The sequence below is a fragment of the Nanorana parkeri genome, unplaced genomic scaffold (genome assembly GCF_000935625.1).
Source record: "Nanorana parkeri isolate BGI_ZX_2015 unplaced genomic scaffold, ASM93562v1 scaffold46, whole genome shotgun sequence".
Classification (NCBI taxonomy): Eukaryota; Metazoa; Chordata; class Amphibia; order Anura; family Dicroglossidae; genus Nanorana; species Nanorana parkeri.
Window position 1 is genome coordinate 2313590 of NW_017306314.1, and position 16455 is coordinate 2330044.

The window sequence follows — 16455 nt, forward strand, 5'->3', positions numbered from 1 at the left end:
ATTTATGGCAATATGATTCTAGTACACCTACCGTCAAGGAAAAACATCTAACCATTTTCTTGTACTGATCATACATTGCTCGGTTCACCTTGAATTGCTTAAATGGGAACTTTCTGCATCTGATATGTTTATCTAATCATTTATTTTATATACTAAACACAGAACTTTGCTTGGTGTGACTCTGTGGTGTTTTAACATTGAGGTTTGTGACAGAAGCTGAACGTTTCTTCCTTTTTTTTTTTCAGGTAAAGCCCTTAAATTAGGATTAGGTCTTTGCTTTTGTGCTAGTTTATCTTGTCACAGTCTTTATAAATACATACAAATAGCTCAGACTGAAACTCGATGGCTTCGGTGATAATAAAGTAGCTTCTAGGGGGGAATTTTTTTCTTCATTAAAAATGTTCTTTCACAACCCACACAGTTTCAGTAGGAAAATTGTTTAACCTTTTCTTAAGTCACTACTGCGAGAACAACATATACCTTTACCTTTTTGAAGTGGCAGATATGCTGTAGCATGGACTCAACATAAAAACATAACCATGAATTGCAAGTTTTGTTTTTCTATTCACTTCTATGCGTTTTTCCTCTAAGCGTGTGCTTCTGTTTACATAAAGTGAAACACTGCTTTTCAGACAAATTTGACAGTGTAAAGCAGTACAACAAAATTACTGGGCCAGATAAAATAAGAATTGCGCGTGCTGACTATGACGCATCACAGAAGGTTTATTTACCGCACAGTATAATGTGTCTTGCTCCTCTGGCCAAAAAACTTGTTTTCTGAACCATTATTTATTTGGCACAGTTTGTGAGACATTTGTGCAAAAAGGATTTGGAGAAGAGTCACCGACACTCCAGCTAAGATGCAAACACATATTTTATTGATGCAAGTTCATATTATCACAAGGCAAACAACGTAATCACATTGTTTGCCTGATGGAGGGACCCCAAAACATTGTTTGGTTTGTGAAAATATGAACTTTTTTCAATAAAAGACATGTTTGCATCCTAGTTGGAGTGCCAGTGACTCTTCTCTCTATTCTTCCTCAGCGCGGCGCCACCTGCATATTACTGCAGCACCCAGCAGAGACTTTTTGGTATTTGATGGTCAGGAGTGCGATGGGACATGTAAAATAATTCATTTTTGTGCCAAAAGTCGCACTTGGGATTTTTTAACAACTGATGCACTAGCCACATCTTTTATTTCAAACCCTCCAAATTGAAAGATTATTTGGCGCATCCAAAAAAAAGGTTTCAGTGACAATGACAACATTTTATCTGGCCCACTGAATTGGTAAAAAGCAGGTATCAGTGACAATAGTTTATCTGACCGACTGAATTGGTAAAAAGCAGGTATCAGTGACAATAGTTTATCTGACCGACTGAATTGGTAAAAAGCAGGTATCAGTGACAATAGTTTATCTGGCCCACTGAATTGGTAAAAAGCAGGTATCGGGGAAATAGTTTATCTGGCCCACTGAATTGGTAAAAAGCAGGTATCGGGGACAATAGTTTATCTGGCCCACTGAATTGGTAAAAAGCAGGTATCGGTGACAATAGTTTATCTGGCCCACTGAATTGGTAAAAAGCATGTATTGGTGACAATAGTTTATCTGGCCCACTGAATTGGTAAAAAGCAGGTATCGGTGACAATAGTTTATCTGGCCCACTGAATTGGTAAAAAGCAGGTATTGGTGACAATAGTTTATCTAGCCCACTGAATTGGTAAAAAGCAGGTATCGGTGACAATAGTTTATCTGGCCCACTGAATTGGTAAAAAGCAGGTATCGGTGACAATAGTTTATCTGGCCCACTGAATTGGTAAAAAGCAGGTATCGGTGACAATAGTTTATCTGGCCCACTGAATTGGTAAAAAGCAGGTATCGGTGACAATAGTTTATCTGGCCCACTGAATTGGTAAAAAGCAGGTATCGGTGACAATAGTTTATCTGGCCCACTGAATTGGTAAAAAGCAGGTATCAGGCACAATAGTTTATCTGGCCCACGGAATTGGCAAAAAGCAGGTATCGGTGACAATAGTTTATCTGGCCCACTGAATTGGTAAAAAGCAGGTATCGGTGACAATAGTTTATCTGGCCCACTGAATTGGTAAAAAGCAGGTATCGGTGACAATAGGATTTTTCCAGTGCTGGTTAGATGTGTGTATTGCCGTATGTGTTCTTCTGTGTCAGAGTGGGCGAAGGCTTTCACGTCTGTGGGTAGCAGCAGAGACACCTGGCTGATCTTTCTCACAGGAAGAGGCAATTGACTGATAATATTTTTTGGTCAATTGTTATTGATTCAGTTGAGATTAGTCCAGCACTAGGGGTGTGTAGCAGCTGCTGCTTGCTTCACTGTAACCCAATCAAGCATTTTAAAGGAGATCTAAAGTCACAGCCATACTACCCTATTATAACATCAACATTGTAATAGCAATACTTACTTTAGTTGCTTTTAATAATGTAATCAAAGCTTACTTGGAATAGTACTTTCTATGTAGTGAGTGCTGCCTTCTGTCTGCCCGTCACTTTCAACACCTTCCTGGAATTCACAGCGTGTTTTGAATCTCATTCCCTGCTGTTTGCTGTGATACAATTTTGATTGCTCAGAGCTACATATCCCATCATGCATTGCTCCCAGCAAGCAATGATAATGTTATGTTGTTCAGATGGTGAGTTGCAGTTCAGAAGGCAGGCTTTGTGAGAGTGGTGACTCTAGGAAGTGAAATTTCACAGGACTGAGTGAAATTGTGTCAGTGCATTGAGGAAGTACACCCTATTGGAATCTTCAATAAGCAAGCTTACCAACTTCTAGATTGATATGGTTATTAGGAGTGAGATAGAACTTATGAAAAAGAAATATAGAAATACATATATATTTTATATATTTGTTTTGTTTTTGACCATAGACACCCTTTAATACTGTCAGTACTGAAATGCCTAACTGCAAACAAACAGTTTCTATTAGTTTTGGATAAGGTGGCAAAGAGTTTACATTTCAGGCTGATCTCTATTTTTTGTGACCCCATTTGGGTGTTTCTCCTTTACTTTCTGTGTCTATGTTGCCTAATACAAAAAAATGGAGGGGGTACTATGTCATTTGGACAGGAAGGCACAGACAGCAATAAAAAGCTTGCAAAGGCATTAACTCTTCTCCACTCCAATCTATATCAAATAAAAAATTCCTTTGGCTATAGTTGGGCTTGAAAACAGTATTATATTTATCTAGTATTCTATCTATCTTCATTATAGTTAAAGTAAACCTGTCATCAAAGAAATAACATAACAGAGCTTCTTCTGAAAATCACAGTGACCTTGTTGTCATGCTGACCAACTGACTTCAGCCCCTGGAAGAGTAGACGATGTTCACTCAGCTTTGTAAATAAGGTGGCTCTGTGCTCACTTTAAATACCAAATCACATGCAAAGGGAGATGAAAAACATAGGATTGTTCCTTGCACAGGATTGGATGATTGAGGTTGATTGAGGCCAACCAGATGACTGATTCTTCAAGAGAACCTGTCACAGTTGGGCCTAGGCAAGAATCTGAATATTTTGTCTGAGATTATCATAAATGTCCAGGTATTCCTATAAATAAACTAAATTGCTTAATTATTTATACACTGTCAAAGGCTGACTATAGGCCCTGGGAATCAAAAGCCAGATGCTGACCACATGCTGATGACACACACTTTCACCTGAGTGTTCATAACTGACCTTTAATTTTAACAACTACATTTGTTTGTTCGATACTGTTATACTTACTCAGTAGCTTAAAGACAGTGTGTGTTATCAAGAGTTTAGGCAGTTGATAGGGCTGTGACTGTCAGACCTCAAAGGATCTCTCAATTTTGACTCCTAGCTCTAAGAGTCATACTCAAACAAGCTAAATAAAGCTAAATACACAGGTAAATGTAAATCATTCTTGGGTAAGCCAATAGAATGATGACAATTTAAGATTCTGCATAAGTTAGGTTATAAGTGGTTCTTTTTAAGATCTAATTTTTAAATACTTACTCCCCTAGTGACCCAATAGTAAAGTACGTTTAATAAAACCTGCACCACTATTATGCGGTAGTAGGTGCGGGGCTGCATTTTTAAATTATGCAGCCATAAGCACACACAGGAGTCTGCACTACTTTGTACAAACTTCATCATGCTGCCATCAATCTCATGCAGACTGAAGAGGTGCAAACATGTTGTTAGCCCCAGAAGGACTTAGCAACCTTGAATCCCCTCTTTGAATCTCCTGTTGTATTTCCCCCAAACAGAAGAAACCAGGCAAAACGTTAATTTAGATTATAAATGCTCACACTGTTCATCACATCCAGTTATTGACTGTAATGCTATGGGGTTTATTTCCTAAAGGTATAAAAAAATGTTCACTTAGCAAAGTGAATGATCATTGAGCTTGGTAAATAAAAAAAAATGCTATGTTCACCTTAGTCAACCAATCATGTGCTGGCAAGCACCCTGCTTCTTTATTTTCTTTGCACATGATTGTGCTCTGTGTGTAAGCTGCATCATTTGAATGTATTTATTATAGGTATTTATATAGTGCCAACAGTTTACACAGTGCTTTTTTTCACATACACATCAGTCCCTGCCCTCACAATCCAAGGTCCCTAACCCACATGGGCCGACTTAGACAGGAGCCAATTAATCTACCAGCATGTCTTTGGAGTGTAGAAGGAAACCGGAGTACCAGCAAACTCTGGGGGAACATGCAAATGCTGAGATTTGAACTGCTGACCCCCAGTGCTGCAAGATAGAAGTGCTAACCACTAAGCCACTGTGCTGTATTAGACACACGCAAGCTTGCATGTTTCAGTCGTACTCCTGATCTTTAGCACTTCATTTAATTGACCTTGATTTCTCTATATGTGCTTTCCTGTCAAAAGTGGTTCTTATGAGTTCTTCACAAACCCTTGTTTATATGAAACTCTTCTGTCAAGATGTTTTTGATTTTCTTGATCATAGCATGTAACAATGTACACATTCCCCTGCTTACTCAAAATAGGTGCTTTCTTTATAGATTTAGAAGTATTTTGCAGAGGAACTGCTGGTGTGGATGAAAGATGTGTGTGGATGGTGTGTGGGCTGTTTCCTATGTCTGACTCTACTAGTCTACTTAGAGGAGGCAAGGTCAACTAACATATGTCAATGAGGAGAACACTGTTCACTTTTCTATCAGTTGCTTTTAGTGTCCTTATTGTCTTATTTCGAAGCAGCTGCTCTCAAACATTTTATAGACCAACTTTAGCACAAAACACCACTTTAAATTTTCTTGCAAAATAAAAAAAAAAGGACTTTTTTTTAGTGTGTAGAACATGTTGTAACTTTCCCATCTCCTTGTAATTGTATGTAGTTTTTGGTCCCCGCAGCTTACTTCCTGTGTGAGGTTAGTTTGTTTACCGTACAGAAAGAGCTATTTTGATCATATTTTGCCAATAACTAATTTGAATCTATAAACCAGCAGGTTCTGTTTCTCTAAATCTGAATCATTACAGACCAGCAAAATATGTTTACTCCTTTATTGTTTCACAGCCGGCACAGTGTGACAAATATGAAAGTCATACTCATTTTAAGAGGTCTCAAATGATTCATTTACTGTCAGTGTAATACAATTTATGATGTGTTAATGCACCTTTATATCTGGTTTACTGACGAGTGATAATCTTTAAGATAGCAATAAACGGGGGTATTTGCAGGACACGTGTTACTCAGGTTTACCAAACTGATTTCATGTAGGCAGATTTACTACTAAAATAACAAAGTGCATGAATGTCGGTTGACATTTTCATGTCAAACTCAAATGCATTAGAGGCACATGCTTTGTAAGTGGACAGGGCTTAAAGAAAATCTCTACTGGGAGAAATATTTAGGCTGTCAGCCCAGTACTGACTTCCTTCTGAAAATACTAGTTGCCTGCCCATCTCTGGCCTCAAAACTTTCTAAGTCACTGGTCCAGAACAATAATGCAGTTAAGAGGCTGGCAGGCCTGCATATCTGTTGTGCTTCAATGGTTTAGAAAGTATTGTAACCTTTAGCTTAGCATAGGGAATGAGCATTTTCAAAGGAGACTTCATCAATGGCAGCCTACTTATCCTCTCATCATGCATTTCCTTTAATATAAATGTATTTAGAATTAAAAGTATTGCTGCTACACATACATATACAGGTCAAACACAAAAACTACATGTACACACAAATACTGTAACATTGTAGGACGTGTATTCAAATGACCCCATGCACCTTTAAGGGCTTGTTCACACCAAATGCAGACCAGATCTGCCCCTAGATGGCACTGAGGAGTATAGGAAATAAATAAACAAACCTGTAGGTGTATCTTGTATTATTATTTTATAACGGCAATATAATTATGTAACACCAACATCATCATCTTTTTTTTTCTCAAATTTGTTATATTCGTTTTTCTGTGAAAATGAAATCTAAAAGAATACAAAAAAATTAGATTGGCCATGTTTAGGTGGAATTAAGAAAATGTTATACAGTGCTTCAGATTCACGGTAATTACGGTTCCCCACAAAACCCAATAGCATGTGGAGAGGAAGGCGTGCCAACGGTAAGAGATTAGAAAGAACTAAAAATGTGTAGGAGGAACCCGATGGATAATCAGTCAAGGGGAAAAGGGAAGTTGCAATACAGGATAAGAAGAAAAAAAAGATGAATGACAACATCAAAATATAGAACAAAACTTACCAATAAATATGTTACCAGGTTGAATATACAAATACAACAACAAGCCTAATTCCCATAGCCCAAGCAAGACCAACATCATTTTCTTAATTTTAACATTTGTTTATTTTTTCACAATTGCCATAATTGGATCTTCAAATTTCATTCAACATAAAGCAATTACACCATTTGCTACTTGACCCGAAAGCCTTTTACCATATTCCCCATGTCCTTATAGAATTGTAGAAATTCATACTAGGCCTGCAAGTCATATCTTTTTTTAATGTAGTGCAAGTGAAACTGTGCTTTCATATTCTGTCACTTCCAAAATCAGACATCTTTATAACTGTATGATATGTAACAATTCTGAGGTTCCATGTTAGACAGCACACCAACACCGAAAATCACAGACACATGTGATTACTAGTAATATGATAAGATCTCAGTAAAAATAAAAGAAACCTTAGAAGCCATTATATGCACTTCTATTTAATGTGGACCTCATGTTCTTATAGATAAAGCTCTGTTGGTTTCACAAAAACTGAACCCACTGGGTTATTTATGAGTTATACATGTAAAATAAAGTTTTGAAATTAGACATGTGCACCGGCAAAAGTCAATTTGTTTCGGGATTCAGACGAAATTCGTTAGCGGTAGTATGTACGAATGGTCGTCCCGGACGAATGTTCATTGCAGCAAAGTGACATTAGACATAGGAATTTTTTTTTGGCAGAAGAGAAAAAAAAAGCGTGAGGTTTCCCCCTCAATTGATACCAGACTCTTTATGCCTGGTAGGAATGTTAGGATAGATCCTCCCAAGTTAAAAATAAAAAAAGTGCATGGGGTTCCCCTCAAAAGCCATAACAGGTCCTTTAGGTCTGGTGGGAATTTTAAGGGGGAACCCCACCCCAAAAAATGGGGAAAAAAAACATGGGGTCCTCCAGAAAATGCATACCAGACCCATGAAGGGGGGGGGGCAATCGAGTGTCTATCAGGATGCACGCCGACTCTCACTGAAATAAAAAAAAGTCCTGCCGCACGCCAACCTGTCCGAACCTGGCGAAGACTCACCGCAAAATGACATCTCTGGCCAGAATGTAAACAGATGGGCGGAGCAAGCCGTGGCGTCACAGGGCTCGTTACGCCCATTTGACATTCTCAGCTGTCATTGAACACAATAGCATTCGGGAGCTCCCGAATGCTATTCATGAGCTCCCGAATGCCATCTGGGTATGTGAGCCGAGGTGTCATATGAATAGTATTGGGGACACCCTCCGCAATTTCGTCTCAAAATTTTTGTTATCGGAAATTCGGATTAGTTTTCATTCGTCGTTTCTGTCATTCAGAGATTCTAATAACGATACTTGCAGAAACATGTCTAATTGAACTTAATATTGGCAAACGTGGGTTTGTTCACACATAATCATACATTTGTTTTGTATGTCAGCATTTACGCATGTATGCATTTTTTCAGAACATTACTTATAGACCAAATGTGTTGTATTACATAATTAAAATCATGTCATGACCCTGGTCTGTCACTTCCATTTCACTATGAGGGCCAGCTTATGCTAATGTCACATCAGTAGACTAGCACTGTTCCTCCCTGCCTATAATTATAAAGAGCTCTTGGGACACACACACACATGTGTGAAATATGATAAAGAGCTTCATACCGAACCTTATTTCTGGAGGTCAGAGATCACTGAAAATTAGTCGGACGTGTAGTAAGGTCAATGAAGATAAAATGTAGGTTTCCTAGTCACAGAAGTTATATATTTAAAAAGTATTTTTGTAATTGCTCTACACGGGGTGAGGAAGTTTGGTGGAAGAGATGCTTGGCCCTGGAGTTCAGCTTTAAATTGGAACTTCAGACATTGTTTTACATAGGAAAGGGTTAGAACTTTGCTGAGGTTTTTATTGTTGTTTCTTTATTGTCCATTGAGGGACACAGGAATGCAGTAATTTGTAGAAACCGCAGCTGTTTGTTTGTGTCCTAGGAGGCTGGATGTTTTTGTCAACTCTGCTGAATAAACTCTTACTTACAATGTCCTCATTTACTTTTCAAATTGGTGTATTCTCAGCAATAGTCTTGGAGGCCATACCTAGACTGTGCTAGACCAAAGATGGCAGGGCCTGTCTAAAATGTGACCTTCAGACATTGGGTTCTGCTCTGGGGCACTTTCCAGACCTTTGTGTACTGTGTTAGTTTGCCACAGAATGCTCTCCAGGTCCAGAGCTGTAGAACAGCCTTTGGTGTGACCCAGTCTCTGAAGACTACTTTGGGAGTAAGGCTGTCCAGCCTGAACCAAATTGGCAATACAAGCTGATATCTAAACTTTGATGCACTGTAAGATGTGCAGACTATGCCTGGATGTGATTTTTATGCATTGTGCAACTAGCTCAGGCATTTGTGTACTATGGTACTTAGCTGTAGAGCACTCTCCAGGTCCAGAGCCATGACACAGCCTCTGATATGTCCCAGTCTCTGAGAACCCAAGTATTGAGTAAGGCCAGCCAGGCTGAAGCACTGAGAACTACATCACAGCTGGTACTGTTTGGTGCCATTTTAAAAAAAGATTCCTGGTGCTGACAGTGAAGGCATCTGTGCTCTGACATCATCTGCTAGGTGGAATGTTGTGCGCATGCTTCACGTTCTTTCTTCCATCATTCAACCCTAGAGGAAACATCTTCCAGCTGCTGCTCCTGCTTCTACAGTACTTCATGGATCATTCCATCTTTGACTTGTTTCACTGCCTTTCTTCAGCAACTTTCTCACCAATAGCCACCTTCAACCCTCATCAGCATTAGCTGCCTGGGTTTGTGAATACACTATGGCCTAGTTGTTCTCTGCTATGTGGTGCAACATAACATTCCCACTGCATTGTTAACGGGAACAATTTCTCAGAATCTGTAGAAGGGGATTCATTGTAGTCTTATGCAGCTTAATAATGTAAATCCCAGAAGACCTAAATATCCACTTCAGATTTTTTATTGGTTTGTTCACAATTAATGCAGCAATCTACTTGCATGGGTCTAAGTGTTCTCTCGCTACTTCCATAACATAACTTAATTCTGACCCTAATAGACAAAAGGCCCTTATTATCATCTTTGTTTCAGATTTAGAGCCTTCACAGCCTTCCCCTGAAGAGCCTGTATTTCAGAAAGTTCCATATGACCCAACTCTACAAGGAGTCCTTCATTTTTTGATTGATGCACTGTGCTCTACACTGCAGTTGGAGGACAGACATATGGCCTTTGTTCCAGACATAGGGCCTTTTAGAACCATTGCTCCAAAGAACTTCCTCTACAAGGAATTGAATCAATCTGTGGAAGCATGGCTACCTCCCACTCAAGCAGCACATTCTTGATGTTCTTCAGCAAGTTGGTGTTTTAAAGGCTAAGAGTGGTGGATGACAATCTTAATGTGTGTTGCTATGTTGCAATCTGGTTTAATTTATCTTTTAGCTATGTTGTTTGAGGAGGGTAGGTTACTTACAAAAGGAAGGAATTACTATATGTCTTATAATAAATGTCATTGCACCAAGTCAATCTGAGACTAACACATTTAAAATTGTTATACCAGAAGCATCTGTGCTATCATTTTTTAGTATAAGAGGTAGGAAATTACAACTTACAGTCTTTGTTTTCTAAATCATTATACACAGGGACCCTTTTTTATTTTGCAAGATTAATCCACTTTGTGTTTTACTCATGCCATCCAAACTTTATCTTTTGTCAACCTCACATTACATAGTGTCACTAGCAGAAGGACTATGACTTTTATTTCAAAGAATTTTAGGAGCTTATGGTAAATGACATTTAGTGCATAGTGAGAGAACAGATTCAGAAGTTAGCATCAAAAAGCATGGTCCCAAAAAGAGACGAGATAAGTGCAGGTGTCAAAAACTGTATGGCAGATGGAAACAGAACTACAGACTCAAGGAAAGAATGAAAAGAAGGTAGAGTAGGCACACAAACTGAAACTTATAAACAAGAGCAAAAGACACATGAGTGATACGTCAGAACAGATATTCAGTCTAAAATAAAAGGTCAGATACACAAGATAGGAAGCAGGATCAAAGAAGCTATCTAAGCATGAGCAAACTGAAGTTGGTACAGATACAGTCGTAGGAATAGATAAAGAGTGAAAAGAAAGCTGAATCAGGGGGCCGAATCATAAAGAGATAGGGAATCAACAGACAGAAGCATAATCCATAGACTGTATATTTCAGGTCAAGAAGAAATGAGACAAACAGGGTACACAGAAGAAAGATATACAGTGCAGGAAGGGGAAATAGGATTATATGATCTAGGCTCGAACACAATAGTATGATCACAGGATAAACAAACACAAAGGAAAGGCTGTAGGCAAGGATACACAGGAAGTGACACACTGTCCCAAGAATCTGCAGTCATGTAAGAGATTGCTCAAACTAGGCACAGGTGAGGAGAGAGCGTAGACATATAATGCAGGAAAACTTGAACAAATACAAAGTGACTCAAAAGCATAATGAGAACACGGAGCAGAAACATAAAGGTCATAAGAGCAAATACAGCTAGGTTCATAACCAAAGGTACACTGGTTTAAAAGTATTTACAAGCATTGGCAAGAAGTAGTGTCATTGGCATTCTTCATAGTGCAGAAATAGAAAATGTGCACCGATGCGCATGACCACACTTGCCGCCACCATACTGATGTGCACTCTCCACTACTGCACCAACATACCCACTGCATCGATGCACAATTACTCATTCTCTGCAGATGCACAGATACACATTTCTTCAACTTCTGCCTCTGCACTTCCACTTTGTTACAACTAAACAAATTGGCACTTTGTTTTAGTGAATTTTAAAGTTGAGCTGAAATGTGCATAAAAATTATTTGGCTCTTGTGCCAGAACTTACTCTGCCGGGTCAGAAATGGTTTGTTTATTTGACAGTATCCTCTTCTGTAGTATAAGACATCATACATAAAACATTTATAGTAGAATATTTCAGTGTGGAAATATTTATCCAATATTCATAATTTTTTAAAAAAGTTGTCATGCACCAACATTTACACAGTATCAATAATTGATTAAAATGTTATCATGTTCCATCATTTACACATACTTAATAATTTAAACATTGTGCTTGTCATGTTGCAAAACAATGTTTCAATTTACTTGGAAATTGGTTTGATATGGTGGATTAAGCAAATTATCTGTACTTAATGCACATTAAATTCAGGGTTATTTGTAATAGATGCATTTATAATCCAAAATGTATGACCATGAAGAGATACACATCTCTTTGATGGGTTACAGTCATTCAGATATTTTAGTGCAGACTGTTAATCCATAACAAATGTGTAGACCTAGGTCATGTAGTTTGGGACCAATTAACCTATCATCAACTCATTAGACCTGGAGTTAAGATACCCTAACACATATCCTAGTTAAATCCATGGTTCCAGCACTGTGATGCAGTACTAAGGAAGAACTTTACCCACCAATTTAATGTCACCCAAACCAGTTACTTTTAGGGCATGCCAACTGTCAAGGCTGCCAGTGTGCTTATTTCTGCTCTCAACTGAACATTCAAGCCCTCAAATGGCTGGTGCCATTGCTGATCACATGTGCAACACCATGACCAATGCAATCCAAATACAGGCTAAGATGGCACCTTCCTTGGCTGTAAGGGATAGGAGGTTGTAGTTCTGTTGAATTCTCCCCTAATGACCGTGAAATATGGATGATACAAGAGAGTACAATATTACAGCAATGACCCAGACATAGATGTTCTTAGCAACCACAAATTATTGTAAGTATTATAAAAGAAAATATTTTCAAAAAACCCTGCCAAACAAATGTATAAAGTATACCACAAGATACAGATCTGGCCTGACTGCGATATTGGGAACCAAGCAATACTGCTTCTAGGTTCCTTCTCTACATGTAGAAAACAGAAAAAGGGGAACCAGCTGGAAGTGCAATGCTGTCATGTAATATGACCATACATTGGGCAGAGTGGGTGAAAAACCAGAGCCTTTGCGGGGACATCTTGTGAGTTAAAACCAGGACTTAACAGATATACATCTAGAGAACATTAAACACAACATTAAAATGGTGAGAAACAGTAAAGATAATATAATGTCCTCCAAAGAGTTGTGGATAGATGATTACTTTGCTATGTTTGTTGTCTCTCGTTTAATTACATGAGAATATAGTAATTAATGTAATGTAAATTTATTTTCTTGCATAAAGTACAAGGCGTCAGTACAAGTGAATTGCTTCTCAAAGTACAAAGGCAAATGATCAACAGAAATTTATGTGCTAATAGATCTATGTTGAATTAACAGCCATGATTTTGAGGATGGTAATGTCTGTAAGTAGATGTACCTAAAGTAAGTGGAAAAAGTAGGCAAACATTTTTTTAAGAATTGTTTAAATAACAGTTTATGCATTTTTCTTTCCATGGAATTAGAATGCCTTTACATTTCCATTATGGAAAAAACATAAACACAGCTATTAGTAATCCCTCTGCAATCTCTAATCTTTAAAGCTTAACTTCATAAAAAAGATACATGTATGGTTGAAATACATATATATGATAGTGATGTATATGATATACACTGAGTGGCCAGATTATTATGACCACCTGACGTTTGTGGGCAAAGTAGCTATAATTAGCTATCATTTTGCGCTGAAGTTGCTAGAGGACCAGACCATTATAAATAGGGAAGCAGGTTGTTTACCACGACAGTAGAAGTGATTTCTTTCTGAATATATGGGTAAACAGCGCGATTTGACGTGGGATGATTATTGGCACGGAGCCATGGAGCGAGTATCAGCAAAACAGCAGAATTCATTAAATGTTCAAGAGCAGCTGTTAGTAAGAATACTTTCAGAAATAAAAGTGCTAATAGTTTATTTTTAATCAATTAATAAAATGGGAAGTAAATGAACAGAAGAGAAATCCAAATCAAATCAATATTTGGTCATCATGGAGAAGTAACCACATATCTTCTGTGGATGTAGGCTGCCTCAAATCCTTCTGTCTCTTCATCTAATCCCAGACAGAATCAATGATGTTGAGATCTGGGCTCTGTGGGGGTCAAACCATCAATTCCAGGACCCCTTGTTCTTCTTTAAGCTGAAGATACTTCTTAATGTGTGTTTGGGGACGTTGTTCTGCTGCAGAATACATTTGTAACCAATCTCACGCCTCCCTGATGGTATGGCATAATGGATAAGTATCTGCTTGTATTTGTCAGCATTGAGGACACCATTGATCCTGACCAAATCTCCAACTCCATTTGCAGAAATGCAGCCCCAGACTTGCAAGGAACCTCCGCCATGCTTCAATGTTGCTGCAGACACTAATTATTGTACTGCTCTCCAGCTCTTTGACAAACAAACTGCCTCCTGCTACAGCCAAATATTTAACATTTTGACTCATCAGTCCGGAGCACCTGCTGTCATTTTTCTGCGGCCTTGCAGCCAAAAAGCCATACCTCCAACATGGAAACAAGGCTAAGCGATTCAACTGTGCACAGAAGCATAGGAACTGGGTTGCAGAAAAATGGCAACAGGTGCTCTGGACTGATGAGTCAAAATGTTAAATATTTGGCTGTAGCAGGAGGTTGGTTGTTATATATGATATGTTTTACCTGCAAAATGATTTGTATTCCTGTCCATCCAGTCCTAAGATGTACACAGCCCGACTAAACAGAAGACTTGGGATAGTGGCCTGACTTTTCTCTACTACAGTTAAGCACTGTAGCCTTGTCGCCTCCCTGCTCTTTGCTTATTATTGAACAGTGAAGGAGCAGCTGCTCACTAATGAGTCATCTCTCTTATCAGAATGCTGATTAACAGCTCATATACACTGCAGCACACCTGGTTGGCTCCTAGTGCATCTCCTCCCTAGCCCAGTGTCCTGTTGTATAGGAGATTACAAAAGGCTGACATAAAGTCGAATTCATGTACTTATACTAGTTGCATTGAAAAATACATATATAATATTTTGTTTTACATACACTTTAGTATACTTTCATTGTATATCCAGCTGTCTGTCTGGAATTCGGTGTTTTGTTATTTGTGTACATATTGCACACAAAATAAATGATATACAACAAATTTGAAATCCTGTCTTTCTGTTTTCTAGACTTCCTTCTGACCTGTAATGCTGGAAAAAGTGACTGCTTCAAATTCCCATCAGTGGTAACAATGGAACGTCAGCTTTAGATGAAACAGCAAGAAAGGAATTTGAAGCGGTAAGAATATTGGTCTGTCTCTTATGTTTCATTTTATGAAAGTTTGATTGTAAATAGAATTGGCAAGAAGAGGTAAATCACTTAGTTTAAATGATATAATATGGCCAGTTCAATGGAGCTACCTTTAATATTATTGCATTGCACTGCATAGCTTATAAAAGGACCTGAATATAAAAATAAATGCAGATTTTGCATTTATAAGTAATATGCAAAACCAATTTATTTACAAGTGTTTAATAGTACATTTTCCCATGCAGATTGTAACCCTGAGTATCTAGAGTCTGTTTAGCATTTCACTGATTTTATGACAATTATTATTGATATTAAGACAACATATTGGTATAGAATGAAGTAATATATATATCAAAAAGACAGAACAGCTGAAGTTTTCCCCCCCTCTAAAAGTCGGAAACTCCTAAAGGTATAACTAGTATAATCACAAAAACCCATCCACATTTTCTATTAGTTTTGAATAGAGTGGGAAAGCGTTAGAACCTGTCAACATTTTATTTCCGTTGTGTCCTTATTTGGGAATTTATTTATTACTGCCTGCCTATATGACTGGTATCACAGAAAAAGCTGAAAGTAAGAGTCATTTCCACATTCATGCACAGAAAGCAATATAAACTATCCTTAAAGTGCGGGGAAGGGTTGTAACCTCTGTCAGGTTCTATTTCTGCCCGTGTCCCCAGTGAAGAGATATGCCCTTCTTTTCCTCTCAGAACAGAGAAAGGTGTGGAAGGTTGATTGCAGCAGGCGATTAAGAGATGCTGCCGCAGAAAAAGTCTTCATTCAGGGCCGGTTCAAACCACAAACTGTGCGTTCCAGGGCGGTCAGCCTCTCGAACACACTGTATCACAAACCGGCCAGCTCCCTGCTTTCAGTGGCGGGAGGGGGCGTGGTGGTGCATTAAAGTCAGTGCCTGTGTTGCGGTCCAATGCGATCTGCAAAAATCGTTCTTGCAGCCTTTTTGCAGATCACACTGGACTGGAATGCAGGGACTAATTTGCAGGAGGAGCCGTCGGCTGGAACGAGCGGCTTCCGCGTTCCACCGTGGAATGCAAGCCGCTCGCCTCACAATCAGGAAGTCGAGCGGCCCCCGCGTTCCACCGTGGAACGCAGAGCGGCCGTCCGCGCAAAGGGGCCGTTCGGAGTGACACTTCCCCGCCGGGACTCGTTACAATGTGCCACGCGTTCGGGTGCTGTCGATCGCACTGTGGGCTGAGGGCATGGCTGCTGTGCCATTGACTTCAATGCACCACCACGCCCCCTCCCGCGTCTGAAAGCAGGGAGCCAGCCGGGTTGTGATACAGTGTGTTCCAGAGGCTGACCACTCTGGAATGCACTGTTTCTGGTGTGGACCAGCCCTCAAGGTGAGGATTTTAAAGTGCCACTGGCCACCAATGTTGTGGGGTTTGCTTTGTTTTTTTTGTTTTTTGGGGGGGGAGTGGTTTTAAAGTGCAACTGACCATCAACGACGGGGGGAGTAAAAAAAAAAAAA

At 39.0% G+C, this 16455-nt stretch overlaps 1 long non-coding RNA gene across 1 annotated transcript in view; it reads left to right on the top strand.

The window, feature by feature from the left end:
- The first annotated feature begins 14849 nt into the window (after window positions 1–14849).
- The window catches only part of LOC108801175, a 56715-nt gene continuing 55109 nt past the window's right edge, over window positions 14850–16455 (top strand). Inside the window, exon 1 of the long non-coding RNA XR_001942138.1 lies at window positions 14850–14954. This is a non-coding gene — a long non-coding RNA (uncharacterized LOC108801175). The remainder of the gene's footprint in view (window positions 14955–16455) is intronic.